Source organism: Vulpes lagopus, chromosome 14 (genome assembly GCF_018345385.1).
Source record: "Vulpes lagopus strain Blue_001 chromosome 14, ASM1834538v1, whole genome shotgun sequence".
In the NCBI taxonomy this organism is placed as follows: domain Eukaryota; kingdom Metazoa; phylum Chordata; class Mammalia; order Carnivora; family Canidae; genus Vulpes; species Vulpes lagopus.
In genome coordinates, this window is record NC_054837.1 from 12,525,343 (window position 1) to 12,540,625 (window position 15,283).

Below are 15,283 nucleotides of genomic sequence, written 5' to 3' on the forward strand. Positions count from 1 at the left end.
GAATTTAATGGGAGCAAAAATTGCAGCGAGAGGGGGCTAGCCAACTTAAAGCAGCCCAGTCATCTTGAGAAGCCTCTAGGAAGAGGCAAACCCCTAGACTAATAGAAATAGCATTTAACCTCCAAAGAAGTAGGAAAAAGAGTGATAAAAGAGAAAAATCAACACAGACCAGGAGGAATAAACAAAGCATGAAATGACTGAGACCCACATTAGTATCATTAATTACATTTTTCTGGTTTAAGGCAAAGACTCAGCTGGATTTTTTAAAACACCTCTAAGCCATCTACATGAAATCTTGGGTAAGTTGCTGGTTTCTGTGGAGTGTGTGGGATGGAGGCTCGGGCCATTTGGTATCAGTGTCAGAGGAAAGGGTGATACTAAAATGCTGAGGCCTTGTGACCACCACAAGATCTGCCACCTGGTGGCACTCGTCAGGCGTTAAAGCAGAGAACCAGGCCTTAAACTGAAGTCATTATCAGTCCTGTCCCCCTCACAGCCCCTCATCATGTCCATGGACAGGTAGGGACCACAGGTAGGAAGCAGTACCTGTGTGTAGCAGGAGGGGAACAACAAAGTAAGCAGGCTGCTTCTTCCAAAGCACTACTCACCTAAGGCCTGAGCAGCAAGAGGAGGCCCCCTGCCTGCCCCCTCCCCACCAACTAATGTATTTCCATTGTCCACCTGTGCCCATCAGACCACAGGGAAGAAAGCTGCATAGAACATTGTCATAGTCAAGGGTAAAGAGCCTGAGCTTTGGCTGTCCAACTCCATTATCTGCTCACTGTCAACCCTGGGCAAATCTCTGAGCCTCAGTTTCCTCCTCAGTAAAACAGACTTGAAGCTTAAAGGAGACCATTGTGAGCTAATAGTTTCTGTGCCTAATTCTCAGCACAACCTGTGAAGTTGGTCCCGTTACCAACTTCTGCAGATGAAACAGACTCAGAGATAGAGGGGCACCCCACCCCTTCTGCCTCCAGGTCACCTAGTATCAGAACCAGGATACAAACTCAGACTCCAGAACCTTTATTCCCAAGCTCCAGTGAGAGTGCCTTTACATACATGTAAATCCCTACTACCATGCTTGGCATAGTGCAGGCCCTTACCTTGCCATATCCCTAGGTCAAGGATTTGCACAGTGGAGTAGAAAAAAGCCATGGAGGAAGTCAGGGTCAGTGGCAGAAGGAGTGCCCCTTTGTGGGTAAGTACTCTTCATGCTTGGGTGACTCCTGGGTTGCCTTGCACCCCACTCCAAGTCATTTGCTCCAGGCAGAGCTGTCACACCAGGAACCTATCCAGCCACTACCTGATAACCTGGGCATAGACTGGGCACAGGTCTCACTTCCCTACAGCAATGAGCACCCATCTCTGCCCCAAGCAGAGATGAGGGAAGCCCCATGGCACCAAGGATACCCTGGCATAGAGGGCTACGGAGAAATGGGACCACTGATAAGTAAAAGTGGGTGGGACTTGGGGACCTGGCAGGTCTGGGGCTGTAGCCAGTCGCAGGATATACTTTGTGAGATACTTTTTACAATTCTGGCAATTCTCCAAGCCTTGGCATCCTTACCTATAAAGTGGGGATGACAGGACTGACTTAGAAGGATTCTGGGGAGGATAAATAACATACCAAATACTGGGCAAAAAGCTCCCCATGAGTGAGAATGAATGTCTGCCCCTTCCCTGGCTCCTTCTGTTCCTGCTCTCTTCTGCGTTTGTCCCTCTAGATCCTTGGGGGACCCCTCCAAACCGACTGCACAGCAACTTGCCTCCTCTGTATTTCCTTGGCTCCCATCTCACATTTCCTACTTGGTATGCCCCAAGCACAAGGCCCCACTTGTGCTTTCCTTTTCCATGTATCAGGCCTTTATTTATGCCAACCTTCAAATCACATCCAGTTTTGGACAATAATAACCTTAATAATAATGACATATATTGTATTTACTAACACAAGTGCCATTTGCCCTCTAAACAGTTCACATAGGGATCCCTGGATGGCTCAGCGGTTTAGCGTCTGCCTTTGGCCAGGGCATGATCCTGGAGTCCCGGGATCAAGACCCACATTGGGCTCCCTGCATGGAGCCTACTTCTCCCTCTGCCTGTGTCTCTGCCTCTCTCTCTCTCTCTCTGTGTCTTTCATGAATAAATAAAAATCTTAAAAAAAATAAACAGTTCACATAGACTAAATTCAGTGTACCCTTACAACTGCCTAAGGAGACAGGCGCTATTTTTACAGTTAAGCAACTTGCCCCAAACACACAGCTTTAAGTGGCATGCTGAGGATCTGAACCTAGGCCCAGAGTGTTTCTTCATCGTTGCCCTCCACTCGGGAGTGCCATAGCTTGACCCCAACCGGCTTGGGGGCTCCCACTCAGCCTCTTCCATTCTCCATGCACACCATTCAATCCCAGCGCCAGACCTTTACCCACGGAACACCTGCCACCTGGAAAGCTCTTTCTGTGCATCTCTGGGCATCTGAATCTTAGCCTTTTCTCAGCCTTTGTTGCCACTGCTCTTCTGGGTCATCACCACTGCCCTGGTTCACAGTGGTCTCCAGCTGGGTGCAAATCCCATCACTACCACTTTCCAACTGGGTAGCCCTTTGGCAGGTATGTCTCTTTTTCATTGTATGGAAAACAAGGAAAATAGTTCCCATTCACAAGGCTGCCGTGAGGATTACAGGGACTGGTATCTATGAACATATTAAGAAACACCCAAAAAGCTCCCATTTAGTTTACCTGGAGTATCTCCTTCACCAGACTATACCCTCATAAGAATGAACATAGGCAAACTTTTTCTGTAAAGAGCCAAAGGGTAAACATTTTCAGCTTTGTGGGACATACAGTCTCTGTCACAGCTACTCAACTCTGCCATTGTGTGAGAGCAGTCAGGCACAGACAATACATAAACGGATGTGCATGGCTGTGTTCCAATAAAAGTTCATTGATGGACACTGAAATTTGAATTTCATGTAACTTTTACATTTTTAAAATATTCTTTTGACTTTTCCCCCCAACCATTTAAAAATGTAAAAACCATTCATAGCTCACAGGCTGTACAAAAACAGGTGGCAGGCTGGACTTGGCCCAAGACTAGAGTTTGCTGACCATGGCCCAAGGCTATTTCTCCAGGCCTTCACCTGATTTCAAATCTTGGATTTCACCCTGACTGGGGTCCCAGCCTATCATGGGCTAACAGTTCCTGTGAGTTAAGCTACTCTGACACCCAGAGCTTGTGATTTCTTGGTCTGCTGATCAATCCATCGATCCATGCAGAGTGTAATGCCACATCCCCCAACCAAGGTCATTCCAAGAACTCGAGCCCACACACAGAAGGGCCTAATGTGCTCAGAACAAGAACTGCCAGCCCAGGTCACCTATCCAGTTTTCTGGTTCTTTTGTTTTCATTTAGGTCTCCTTTTGGGGGTAGAAGTAGAGGAGGAAGGACAAGAGAAGAGGGTAGGCAGGGAGCTGGCAAAAGGAAGGAGTTGTAGGAAATGCTGAATGAATTCTGTTACTGCCTTCAGTTCTTCCTTGGGGCTTATTTATATGTGCTTTCTGGCTTTTCTGAAAGGTCTGGACTCTAAAGCACCAGGGATGAAGCACCAGGCTGCTAGCTTGAGCAGTGAATTCAGAATTTCACAGTTCTCTTGAGTGCCCCTTGCAGGAGGAAATGCCATAGTCATGTCCCCTCTTATATTTAAAGGACGATAGTCAGCACTCTCCCTGAAGTTACCTAAAACCTGCCCTCTCTCACCAGCATCTTTAAAATCTGTCCTGGGCCTTGGAGAAAACAGGCTGCTCGGGTTTCTTCCAATTTACATAATCATGCCTGGCCACTGAATGCCTGGCAGCAGAGCCTCCGGAATTCTAGTCCTTACATACTCCCCCTCTCCCACTCTTGTGACCACCTCTGCCCTTCCTCTGGGTCTCTCCAAGAGTGTAGGGTGCCTTTAGACCCTGTGAAGCAGTTCTCACTGAGGTGGAGAGGTGGAGGGCAGAGCACTAAATGTCTGGATTTGCATCTCTTGCTAAACTGCTGTGAAGGGAAATGCCAAATATTTATCTAAGAGAAGAAATCTATCCTAACAAAACACATTTTCTTTGATGACAGGGCAGCGTGGAGGTAGGTGCCTCTGAATAAAGCTTCTTTGTATCACTGTGGATGGGTACAACAGGAAAATAACTTATTTTTGCTTCAGGGAAATTCTGCTGCCCTCTGTAAATCTGGTGCCCTACCCTGGGGTCAGTCCATACTAGGCATAGGTCAAAGCCTGTGGCAATCACAGCGTGATTATTCACATCCCCCTCCCTCCTTAAAGGGCATTCTCTTCTGATTTTCTCCTCTTCTGAGTCAAAATCTGTGCCTTGAGCCTGCTGAATGTTTTGGCACCCATGGTAAGGAGCACAGACTCCATGAGTGGCAGAGCTTGTGTTCAATTTTTTTTTTTGGATGATTATAAACTATTTGCTAATTCATGTAGTTTCCTCTGCCTATAATAAAGTCTTTATCTTTTGCCTGTCTGAGGAATTTGTATTCAAAAAGCTCAGCTCAGATAGCCTCTCATCTATACAGCTTTCTCTGCTTCCTCCAGAAGAGAGTTTTCATTTATTACATCACTACTATATGCCATGCTCTGTGCAAGAGGCCTTACGTATGGCAACAACTGTATGGTATAAGTTATTTTATTCTCATTGAGGACCAGAGAGATCAAGTAATGCCAATGTCACATAGCTATGAAGTTGGCAGAACCAACTGGAATCCTGAGCTGCTCAGACTGGAGCCCAGGGCTCCATTACTGTGTCTCCCTCTGTGCCATCTCCCTGTTTTCTGCACATATTTTTATTTTTGCATCATGTTTTTATGAATCTATCTCCCCATATGAGACCAGGTTCCTTTGCAAATGGGATTCATGCAAAGATAATTCATTTCTGTCATTTCTGTATTCTCAATACCTAGAATAGTGCTTGGCGCTGAGCAACCACTAATTCATTCAACAGATATTCTGAGTGGCTACTGTGTGCTAAGAAAAACTGAATTCCTGTTCTCAAGGAGCCTAAGCATACAGAGTAGTACAGGCCATGCATGGGACATACACATAAACAGATGTCTGGACTACAAGAGAGAATGTAACATGAGAGGTGAGGAGAAATAAATGTTCTGATGACTTGGAGAAGGATAAAGTGCCAGCCAGGCCTGAGAAGATACCATTAGAGTAGGACCCTGCAACACCCTTAGGACTTGATGATGTAGGATGGATGGGGAAGGAGCAAGGGGGTTCAGAGAAGGAAGGACATGGGCAAGATATCAGCCTTGAAGTATCTGAAGTCCAGATACCAGTTGACAGACGATCAAAGTGACAAATCCCTTCATGCCAGTGAGGGAGAAGAGGACCATTTCAGACTGTGTAGGAGCTGCTGGGAAAAGTCAGCCAACCGTCAGATTGAGAAGAAGAACAGATTGAGAAGAAGAAGGTCAGGGCAGACTGTGCTCCAGTGTGGGGGCCAGTGTGGGTGACTGAACAAAGACAATTTCCTAGGGGAATTCTGCAAATATTCTTTCATTATAACAAGAACTACTGCTATTTATTGAGGACATAGTTCTGATTCTTGTGATCATGACACATGCACTTGTCTCCATTTCACAAGAAGAAAACCAAAGCTCATAAATCCAGCACAGAGAAAAAAAAAAGGCCTGAGATTTAGAATCAGAAGATTTTAGTTCCAAGGCTCACCCTTACTTTTCTATGCCAATGGCAGAAATTTTCTGGAAAATTATGAGAATTTATCAAAAGTCTAAAAATATTTATATCTTTTAAGCCAATAATTCTACTTGTTGGGAGATATCTAACAAAGTAACTCTCAACAGCTTAATGCATAAAGATGTATATAAATTGTGGAAGCAGCCTAAATGGTTGGTTAGTAAATAGTCATTTGAAAATGATGATTACAAAAAATGTTTAGTACCATGGGGGTAAATGTTTATATCAAAAGTGGTGATGAGAAAACAGCAGGTTATGGAAAAACAAAATTGCCTAGGTGGTGAGATCTGAACAATTTCAAAGACACCTGGGAAAAAGACTGGAAGGAAATGCAATCGCCACTGATTTATCCAGGCATCTTATCCTGTATAAACTTGAAGGTTTTTTATCTTTTTTGATAGCTGCCCTCAGTGACACCATGTTAAACCCCCTTTTCTCACTGGGTACCTTAATGATGGATGCCAATAGATTATTATTATTATTTTTTTTTTTGATGATGCCAATAGATTCTAAGCTACATTCAGGAATTAGAATAGTCTCTTGTCATTTAAGATTAATTTTAGATGCTTACACAATAAAACATTCATTTTTGAAGTGTCCATCTCAAGTTCCCCTTCAAAGCTCCTGCCCTGCCCCCTCTCAGGGATGCTAGACCTGGCCATGGCTCTGGTGGTTTGAGGGGAGAGTGGGGGAACACAGCCCCATCCTCCACTTCCCTGCTGGTTCCTCTCTGTGGTAGGGCTGGGGACAGGACTAGGAAGGCCCAGGTCTTCCTACCTGACAGCCTTGGGGAAGCAGTGGTCTCTCTGCTGGCTAGTTGCTGCTCTTCAAAGCTAACTGGCTGCTGGTTGCCTTCTTCTTCTTCTTCTTTTTTTTTTTTTTTTTTTGTTTTTTTTTTTGTTTTGTTTTTTGTTTTTTTTTTTTGCCTTCTTCTTCTGTGTGGCAACATCCAAACACTGGCTCTCTTGTGCAGAATCTTTCTGAATCTCAGCTTCCTCACCTGTAAAATAGAAAGGAAATAAACTACCTTATGTGGGTGATGTAGAAACAGAATAAGATAATGCATGCAGGAATACTGTCAATTGTAAAGCATTATGTAAACAATATTTGCTATTATGATTATTCTGAGGAGCCTGTTATTTGGAATATCTACTATTATTTGAAATGGGTACCTCCACTTAGAGATCAAATAAGTATTTCACTTAATAGGTAGAAATAGAATTGGTGAATTTCGTCCCCCCTCCCACCTGCTCTTCTCCCACTCTTCCCCATCTCAGTTCAAGAGCAACTCCATTCTTTCAATGATGCAAGCCAAACCCTTTGCAGATGGCTTTGGCCTTCTCCTCCTCTCACACCCTACCCACATCCAATCCATCAGCAGACCTTGCTGATTATACTTCTAAACCAAATCTACAAGTCAATAGCTTCTTTTTTCCAAGACACCTCACCGATCTCTGACAACTATCTTTCAATTGGTTTTCCTTCTCTAACCTTGCTTCCCTGTGATCTTCTCAACACTGCAGCCAGAGTAAGCCTTGTCAAACCTAAGTTGGTTCACATTACTTTTGATTCTAAACCCCTCAGTGGCTTTTCATCTTACTCAAAGCAAAACCAAAAGCCCTTGTCAAGGTGTACAAGGCCCCCATATGATCTGGCCACTGGTTTCTTCTTTGACCTTGCTCCTACCACTCTATCCTTCACTCACCAAGCTCCAGCCACTCCATCATTTTACTGTTCCTCTCACAAGCCAACCATGCTCCTGCCTCAGGGCCTTTGCTCTCTCTGGTTCTTCTGCCATGAATTATTTTTCTCCAGATGATCACAGGACTTGTCCCCTCACCTCAACAGAGTTGTCTTCCCTGGTCACCAAGTTTAAAACAACACACTCTTGCCCTATCCCTCTTTCCTGCTTTTCTCCTTTCTTAACATTTAGCACCCCTGACATGTTATATATTTACCTGGTTATGGTCTGCCTTCTCCCACTAAAATGCAGGGCTTTGCCCACTGCTACATCCCCATCCCAACACTCAGCAAAGAAATGGATTCCTTCCAAACATTTCTTTATCATGACCATTTCATAGATATACCTGCCCAAATCCATTGGCAATTTTCATGCCCTTGGGTTCTTCTGAATTGGGTTCCCTTCCTTGTGTATGTGAGAAAACCACATGCTTCCTTCTAGGTCCTGAAGGGTAACAAAAGCCTATTTCCATGTTCAACTTTAAGTGTAATTACCCTGACCCTTGGGGTTTGGGGTTGGAGAGGAGAAGAGGGGATTTGCCCTTAGTGTCTGACCATCTTGAACTCTTCTTCTGATGTCTGTAGCTGGCTGGAGTCTGGCAAGAGGCATTCTCTCACAGCTCACTTTCTGGGAAGCTACACTGTGGTAAAGACAAATACGTGTAAATAACCAAAATGTCATCTAGGAAGCAGGCAGGTGTGGGGCATTTATTGTATTTACAGAGGGTGGAGGGAGGAGGTGCTAGAAGAACATATACCCAGAGTTCCACAGATATGTTGCTGGTCTTTCTAGTTGGGAGATGGGGTCACATAAGACCATGAACTCTAGGGACAATCCCATCTACATTCACCACCCGACTTGGGACAATTTTCACAGGAGGCCAAAATAAAACTGTGTAGCTACTCAGCCTGTGTGGTGACCATGTCTCACCTCAAAGTGCTTTGTCTTAAGGGGAAAAGGAGCACATCTCTATTCTCAACGTAGAGGCTGATCCCTACACAAGGACCAGCTTATTTATTGGCCCATATAGTCATGATACTCAAGGTCTTCAGGTGCTAGCAGGCTCTAACTCTGCTCTGACCTTAGCTGGCACTGGGCTACCTTCCCGGTCCCTTATACAGAAAGCTGCACTTCCCTGAACTGTTTTCAATAAGTTTCTCTCTTCCTCCTCAGACCTGCCTGGACTGGCTAGGGCACTCCACAACAATGTTCTATTTTCCCTTGGCAGAACCTGGCTCTGGCTCCAATCATTGGCCACCAGAGGTACCTGTATGCAACTACCCAGGAGAGACCAGCAGGGGGAGCCAGGAAAATTCAGATTCCTCAGCTAGACAAAAAGGGTCATGGATAAAAGCTACTTCTCAAGAGGTTTAGGTAACTTTCTCATTTAAGATACACAGAATCAAGTGCACTGTTAAAATAGCTGATTGTGAGGTTCAGGTGAGTGGAAAGCCAAATGGAATTCATCCATTCAGTCATCAACAACTATTTATTAAGTACCTACTACTACATGCCAGGCTAGGCATTGCCTATAGAGTATTTAATGACAAAGACTGCTGAAGTCCCTAACCTCATACATTAAAGTTAGTAAACTAGGAGAACAGGTAAGTGGAGGTCTAGGTACTTGGATCAAAGTGAAGATGCTTGACAGGTTCATAGGACTCTGGGAGTGGGAGAGACAAAATAACAGAGTTTGAGACCAGGAAACTCCTGTAATTCTACCAATGCAAAAAACTGCCAGAGAAAGAATGTCAGGCCCAATACAACTGCTAAAAGCAATATAAATGACAGCATACATCTCAGTATCTAAGGGAAATGGCTTCAACAAGTAGAAAGTGAAACCTTGATCAATATACTTACTTTGTTTCAAAATAATTCAGTGGGGAGAAGGAGTAAATGGGAGTAGAGATAAAACAAGATGGGCCACATGTTGATGATTCTACAAGCTGAGTGGCAGGTACTTGCTAACTCATTATTCTCTTTATTTTTGCATATCTTTGAAAATTCCTATAGGAAAAGTTCATATATATCAATAACTTGATCAATAACCACTATAGTCAGGGCACCTGGGTGGCTCAGTGGTTGAGTGTCTGCCTTTGGCTCAGGGAGCCTGCTTTTCCCTCTACCTATGTCTCTGCCTCTCTCTCTCCCTGTGTCTCTCATGAATAAATAAATAAAATCTTAAAAAAAAAAAAAAACCACTACAGTCAAGTTTCATAGAAGACACCCTATTTGTTATGGGGGAAAACTGAACATCTCCACTCATCCAAAATTCCTAAAGAGTTCACTGAGGCTGTAGACATTTTCTCTCCTGTCCCCCTTTCTCTCATAGATCTATTGCCAGAGCCCATATCTTGATCCTTCAAAGAATGGCACAGTGAATGCAAGTTATTCACTGAGGCTCCTTACCTGTGTAATATGCCAAAGTGGGGAAGAAGAAACTCAACCTCCGTTGGGGAAAATACTGGAAAGTAAATTCTGTCCTCCATTGTCCAATAAGGAAGGAATATGTGGTAATGATGATGAGAAGGGGATCAATGGGATTGGGATAGATTCTGCTCCCAGTAGCAGCATAAGGTCACTGGACATCCTTGAACAAATCCCATGATCTCTGGAAGCTCCTCCTTTCTAAAGACACGGATATATTACATATGAGAATAGCACTTGTAAATGCTTGTTTGGGCAGTACGAGAAGAGTTCAAAAGACAGGTTCTTTCCCATATGTTTCATCGTATAACATTTCAGGAATGGTTATTTATTTATTTATCTTTAAAAGATTTTATTTATTTATTCATGAGACACACACACACACACACACACACAGAGAGAGAGATTGAGAGAGAGAGAGAGGCAGAGACACAGGCAGAGGGAGAAGCAGGCTCCATGCAGGGAGCCTGACGTGGGACTCGATCCCCGGTCTCCAGGATCACGCCCTGGGCCGAAGGCGGTGCTAAACTGCTAAGCCACCTGGGCTGCCCAGGAATGGTTATTTACAAATAAGCATATAGCAGATGGTAAGGTTGATGCCACCCTTGACCTCTGGAGAGCTCTGGTTCAAGAAACAGGTTTCTTAGCAAGCCTTCTACCCCCAGAAACTCAACTCACAACTGGCAGGAAGTACTGGGTCTGAGCTGACGCAGATGGGAGTAGTCCGAGTTTCTATGAGGATGACCTAAAAACAGCAGCCAACGTTCTCTGACATCAAGGGGGTAGGGCTTGATAGCTAATGAGTCTGGGTCCAGAAGAAACAGTGCAAACAAGGCTATCTAGAAAAGTTAAAAGCAACCCAGAAAACACGGTGAAATAAGAGCTTAACAAAAATAGCACAGCGCAGCAAGGCAATAAAACAAACACTTCATAATTATTTTAAATGACAAGGGTACTAATTATACAAATGATCCACAAAGAAGTACATGTTCCAAAAATAGTTAAAAGGAAATACCGATCACAATACACAAATCTACTCAGAAACATGCTTGCCATAATAAAAGTAGAGAATTCAAAGCTACGGTAATCAAAACAACATGGTATCAGCATAAAGATTATATATGTGTATATCAATGGAACAGATTTGAGAGTCCAGAAATAAATTCATACATCTAAGGACAATTGGTTTTCCACCAGGTACCAAGACCTGGGGAAAGACCATCTTTCAACAAATGGTGCTGGGACAGCTGGATAGACATATGCAAAATATGACACCAAAAGTACAAACAACCAAAGAAAAAGATAAACTAGATTTCATAAAAATTAAAAACTGTTATGTACCAAAGGACTATTAAGAAAGTGAAAGCAGGGGTGCTTGGCTGGCTCAGTTGATGGATAGACCTTGGGACTCTTAATCTTAGGATTATGAGTTTGAGTCCCACATTGGGTGTAGAGATTACTTAAAAATAAAATCTTTTGGGGATTCCTGGGTGGCTCAGTGGTTTAGCGCCTGCCTTCGGCCCAGGATGTGATCCTGGAGACCCAGGATTGAGTCCCACGTTGGGCTCCCTGCATGGCGCCTGCTTCTCCCTCTGCCTGTCTCTGCCTCTCTCTCTCTCTGTGTGTCTCCCATGAATAAATAAATAAAGTCTTTAAGAGGGGGATGCCTGGGTGGCTCCATAGGTTGAGTGTCCAACTTTTGGTTTTGGTTTAGGTCCTGATTTTGGGATTGTGGGATCAAGCCCCATGTTGGCTCCACGTTCAGCATAGAGTCTGTTTGAGACTCTCTCTCTCCTTCTCTCTCTAAAGCAAATAAATAGGGCAGCCCTGGTGGCTCAGCGGTTTAGTGCTGCCTGCAGCCCAGGGTGTGATCCTGGAGACCTGGGATCAAGTCCCACATCGGGCTCCCTGCATGGAGCCTGCTTCTCCCTCTGCCTGTGTCTCTGCTTCTCTCTCTCCTCTCTGTGTATTCTCATGAATAAATAAATAAAATCTTTAAAAAAATAAAGTAAATAAATAAAAAATATATTTTTAAAAAGATAGTGAAAACATTGGGACACCTGGCTGGCTCAGTCAGTGACTGAGTGATCTCAAGAGTCAGTGACTCTTGATCTCAGGGTTGTGGTTCAAGTCCCATGTTGAATATTCAGATTACTTAAAAATAAACAAACAAACAAACCTAAAAGAGGTGCCTGGGTGGCTCAATTGGTTGAGTGTCCAGTTCTTGATTTTGGTTCAGGTCATGATCTTAAGGTCCTGGGATCGAGCCTAGTGGGAGCTCCTCACTCAGTGAGGAGTCTACTTGAGATTCTCTCTTCCTCTTCCTTTGCCCCTCCCCCTGCTCACACACACACTCTTGCTCTCAAATAAATAAATAAATCTTTATATAAATTTTTTTTTGAAAAGTGAAAGCATAACCCACAGATTAGGAGAAAATATCTCATCTATTTGATTAAAGATCTATCTAGAATATATTAAGAAGTCTTACAACACCACAACAAAAAAGACAACCCAATTTAAAAAAGGGCAAACAGGAATGCCTGGGTGGCTCAGTGATTGAGCATCTGCCTTCAGCTCAGGGCGTGATTCCTGGTCCGGGGTTCGAGGAGTCTACTTCTCCTTCTGTCTATGTCTCTGTCTCTGTGTGTGTGTGTGTCTCATGAATAAATAAATAAAATCTTTTTTAAAGATGGGCAAAGGATTGTAATAAACATTTCTTCAATGAAGATAAATGGCTAACAAGGACACATGGACACTCAACATCTTGTTATTAGTTACTAGGAAAACACAAATCAAAACCACGATAAGATACCACTTTACCCTACTAGGATGACAATAATAAAATAAGGGATGTGAGTGGGAATAACAAGCGTAAGCAAGGATATGGAGAAATTCTAACACTCACACATTGCTAGTGAGAATGTAGAAGTGCAGTCACTATGGACTGGTAGTTCCTCAAAAAGTTAAACACAGAATCACCCAACAATTCCACTCCTGGGTATATACCCCAAAGAATTTAAGACAAGTGTCAAACAAGAACCTGTATGTGAATGTCCATAGCAACATTATTCATAATAGCCAAATGTGGAAAAAGCCACCAACTGATGAATGGATAAACAAAACGTGGAATACCCATAAAAGGTATATTATTCAGCCATAGAAAGGAATGGAATATTGACATATTTTACAACACAGATGAATCTCAAACACTACTTCTAGTAAAAGAAGCCAGACACAAAAGGTCAAATGTATGATTCCATTGATATGAAATGTCCAGGGGCACCAGGTTGCACTTCTGTGCAAATCCAGGTTCTCCCTGTCAGTACAGTGAGACAGTTTGTAACACAGGGTATGGGATCAGACTGCCTAGGTACATATCCTGGCTCTTCCACTTACCTTTTGCTTTAGGCAAGTTACTTCTCTATAATTGTTTCTTCATTTATAAAATAAGGATAATAATTGTGCCTGCACTGAGGGTTTTTATGACAAATAGTGTGTATACATATACATATGTGTGTGTGTGTGTGTGTGTGTATATATGTGTGTATATATGTGTGTGTGTGTATATATATATGTATATGTATACACACACACACACACACACACTTATGGGAAATCTGGGTGGGCGGCTCAGGTGGTTAATCATCTGTCTTCAGCTCAGGTCATGTTCTCAGGGTCCTAGGATTAAGCCCCACATTGGGCTCCCTGCTCAGTGGGAAGCCTGTGTCTCCATTTCCCTCTGCCTGCTGTTCCCTCTGCTTGTGTTCTCTCTGTCAAATAAATACGTAAAATAAAAAAAGAAAAAGAAAAAAATTAAAAATAAATAAAATCTTAAAAGACATTTAAAATAGTATCTGGCATGTACTAAGTGCTCAATAAATGTTAGCTATGATGCTTTTATTTCTGTCCATATTGACCTACTGTTGGTAAACATTGGATGGCTGGATAAAATGTACATCATTCTAGGCAGAGACTGCTGGATTATCCAATTCACTGGCAAAGAAGGATTACAGTCTTTTAGGAATCCAGAGAGGAGATGTTAAAACTCTAACAAGTAAAAGTACTAATGTGATAATACTTGGACCTTTTTAAGACTCCTTGAACTGACAATGGCTATAAAACAGAGGAAACCAAATATTTCAACTCCATTTCCAGATAATTTAGACTTGCTTAAACTATCCAGCATAACAGGAGCAAAATCAGAGGTTCAGTGAGACTCTAGCTTCTAATCCTAGATGGTGGTAGTAACAACAAAAACATTAATAATAATAGCAAAAGTTCTTAGTATGTGTGAGGTACCCTACTAAATGCTTTAAATATATTAACAATTTAATGTTTATTGGAGCAGATTTCCCTACTATATCCAAGAGAGCAGAAGTTCAGAGCAAAAACCATGTTACTGGGCTGATGGCAGAGCTATTCTAAGAATGGGAGGCTTTCTTATCAATCTGATGACTTGGGATCCCTGGGTGGTACAGCGGTTTAGCGCCTGCCTTTGGCCCAGGGTGCGATCCTGGAGACCCTGGATCGAATCCCACGACGGGCTCCTGGTGCATGGAGCCTGCTTCTCCCTCTGCCTGTGTCTCTGCCTCTCTCTCTCTCTCTCTCTCTCTCTCTCTCTCTGTGACTATCATAAATAAATAAAAATTTTAAAAAAACCTGATGACTTATGAAGGTGACAAAAGGTTAGGCCACTCAGTGTTGGAGAGTACAAGATCCTAGAAAGTGGAAATGCTCTACCACTGCCTGGGTAGTAACAGCCTGGCTGCAACTGGGCAGAATTTCTATTTCTAATGTCAGGATAATAAGGAAGTTGCTGCCAATACTGCATAGGACAGAAGACACTTAGCAGTGATGGCTGACTTCCAACTGAGCCATTAAGGTAAATGTAAAAGAAAGCTCCAGGTAGAAATATCATTAGGAACTCAGAGAACACACTGAGTGTTTGAAGCTGGTACTTAACCTTCTATTATTGGACTCAGGGTCTTGCCATGCTGGGGCCAATCTGAGTCCACTTATAACACCCCCTTATGCCTTATATAATACTGCTCATTTCTGTTATCTGGGCTTTGCAAAGGCAATTAGGGCAACAATCTCTTACGGGTGGGCCTTAGAGTACTAAGATGTTGATTTCTCCTGTCTTTGCATTTCCTTCCAGCCACAATCATTCTATGATCTTCTATGGGATTCCTTTTTTTTTTTTTTTTTTTTTATTTATTCATGAGAGACAGAGAGGCAGAGATGCAGATAGAGGGAGAAGCAGGCTCCATGCAGGGAGCCCGATGTGGGACTCGATCCTAGGTCTCCAGAATCACGCCCTGGGCTGAAGGTGGCGCTAAACTGCTGAGCCACCCGGG

The 15,283-nt window shown here is 43.2% G+C and overlaps 1 long non-coding RNA gene across 2 annotated transcripts in view; it reads right to left on the bottom strand.

The window, feature by feature from the left end:
- The window catches only part of LOC121475397, a 33,517-nt gene that overhangs the window by 11,715 nt on the left and 6,519 nt on the right, over positions 1-15,283 (bottom strand). For both annotated transcript variants that reach the window (XR_005983749.1, XR_005983748.1), the window contains exons 2-3: positions 9,909-10,127; positions 6,536-6,758 (exon numbers count right to left, since the gene is read on the bottom strand). This is a non-coding gene — a long non-coding RNA (uncharacterized LOC121475397). The remainder of the gene's footprint in view (positions 1-6,535; positions 6,759-9,908; positions 10,128-15,283) is intronic.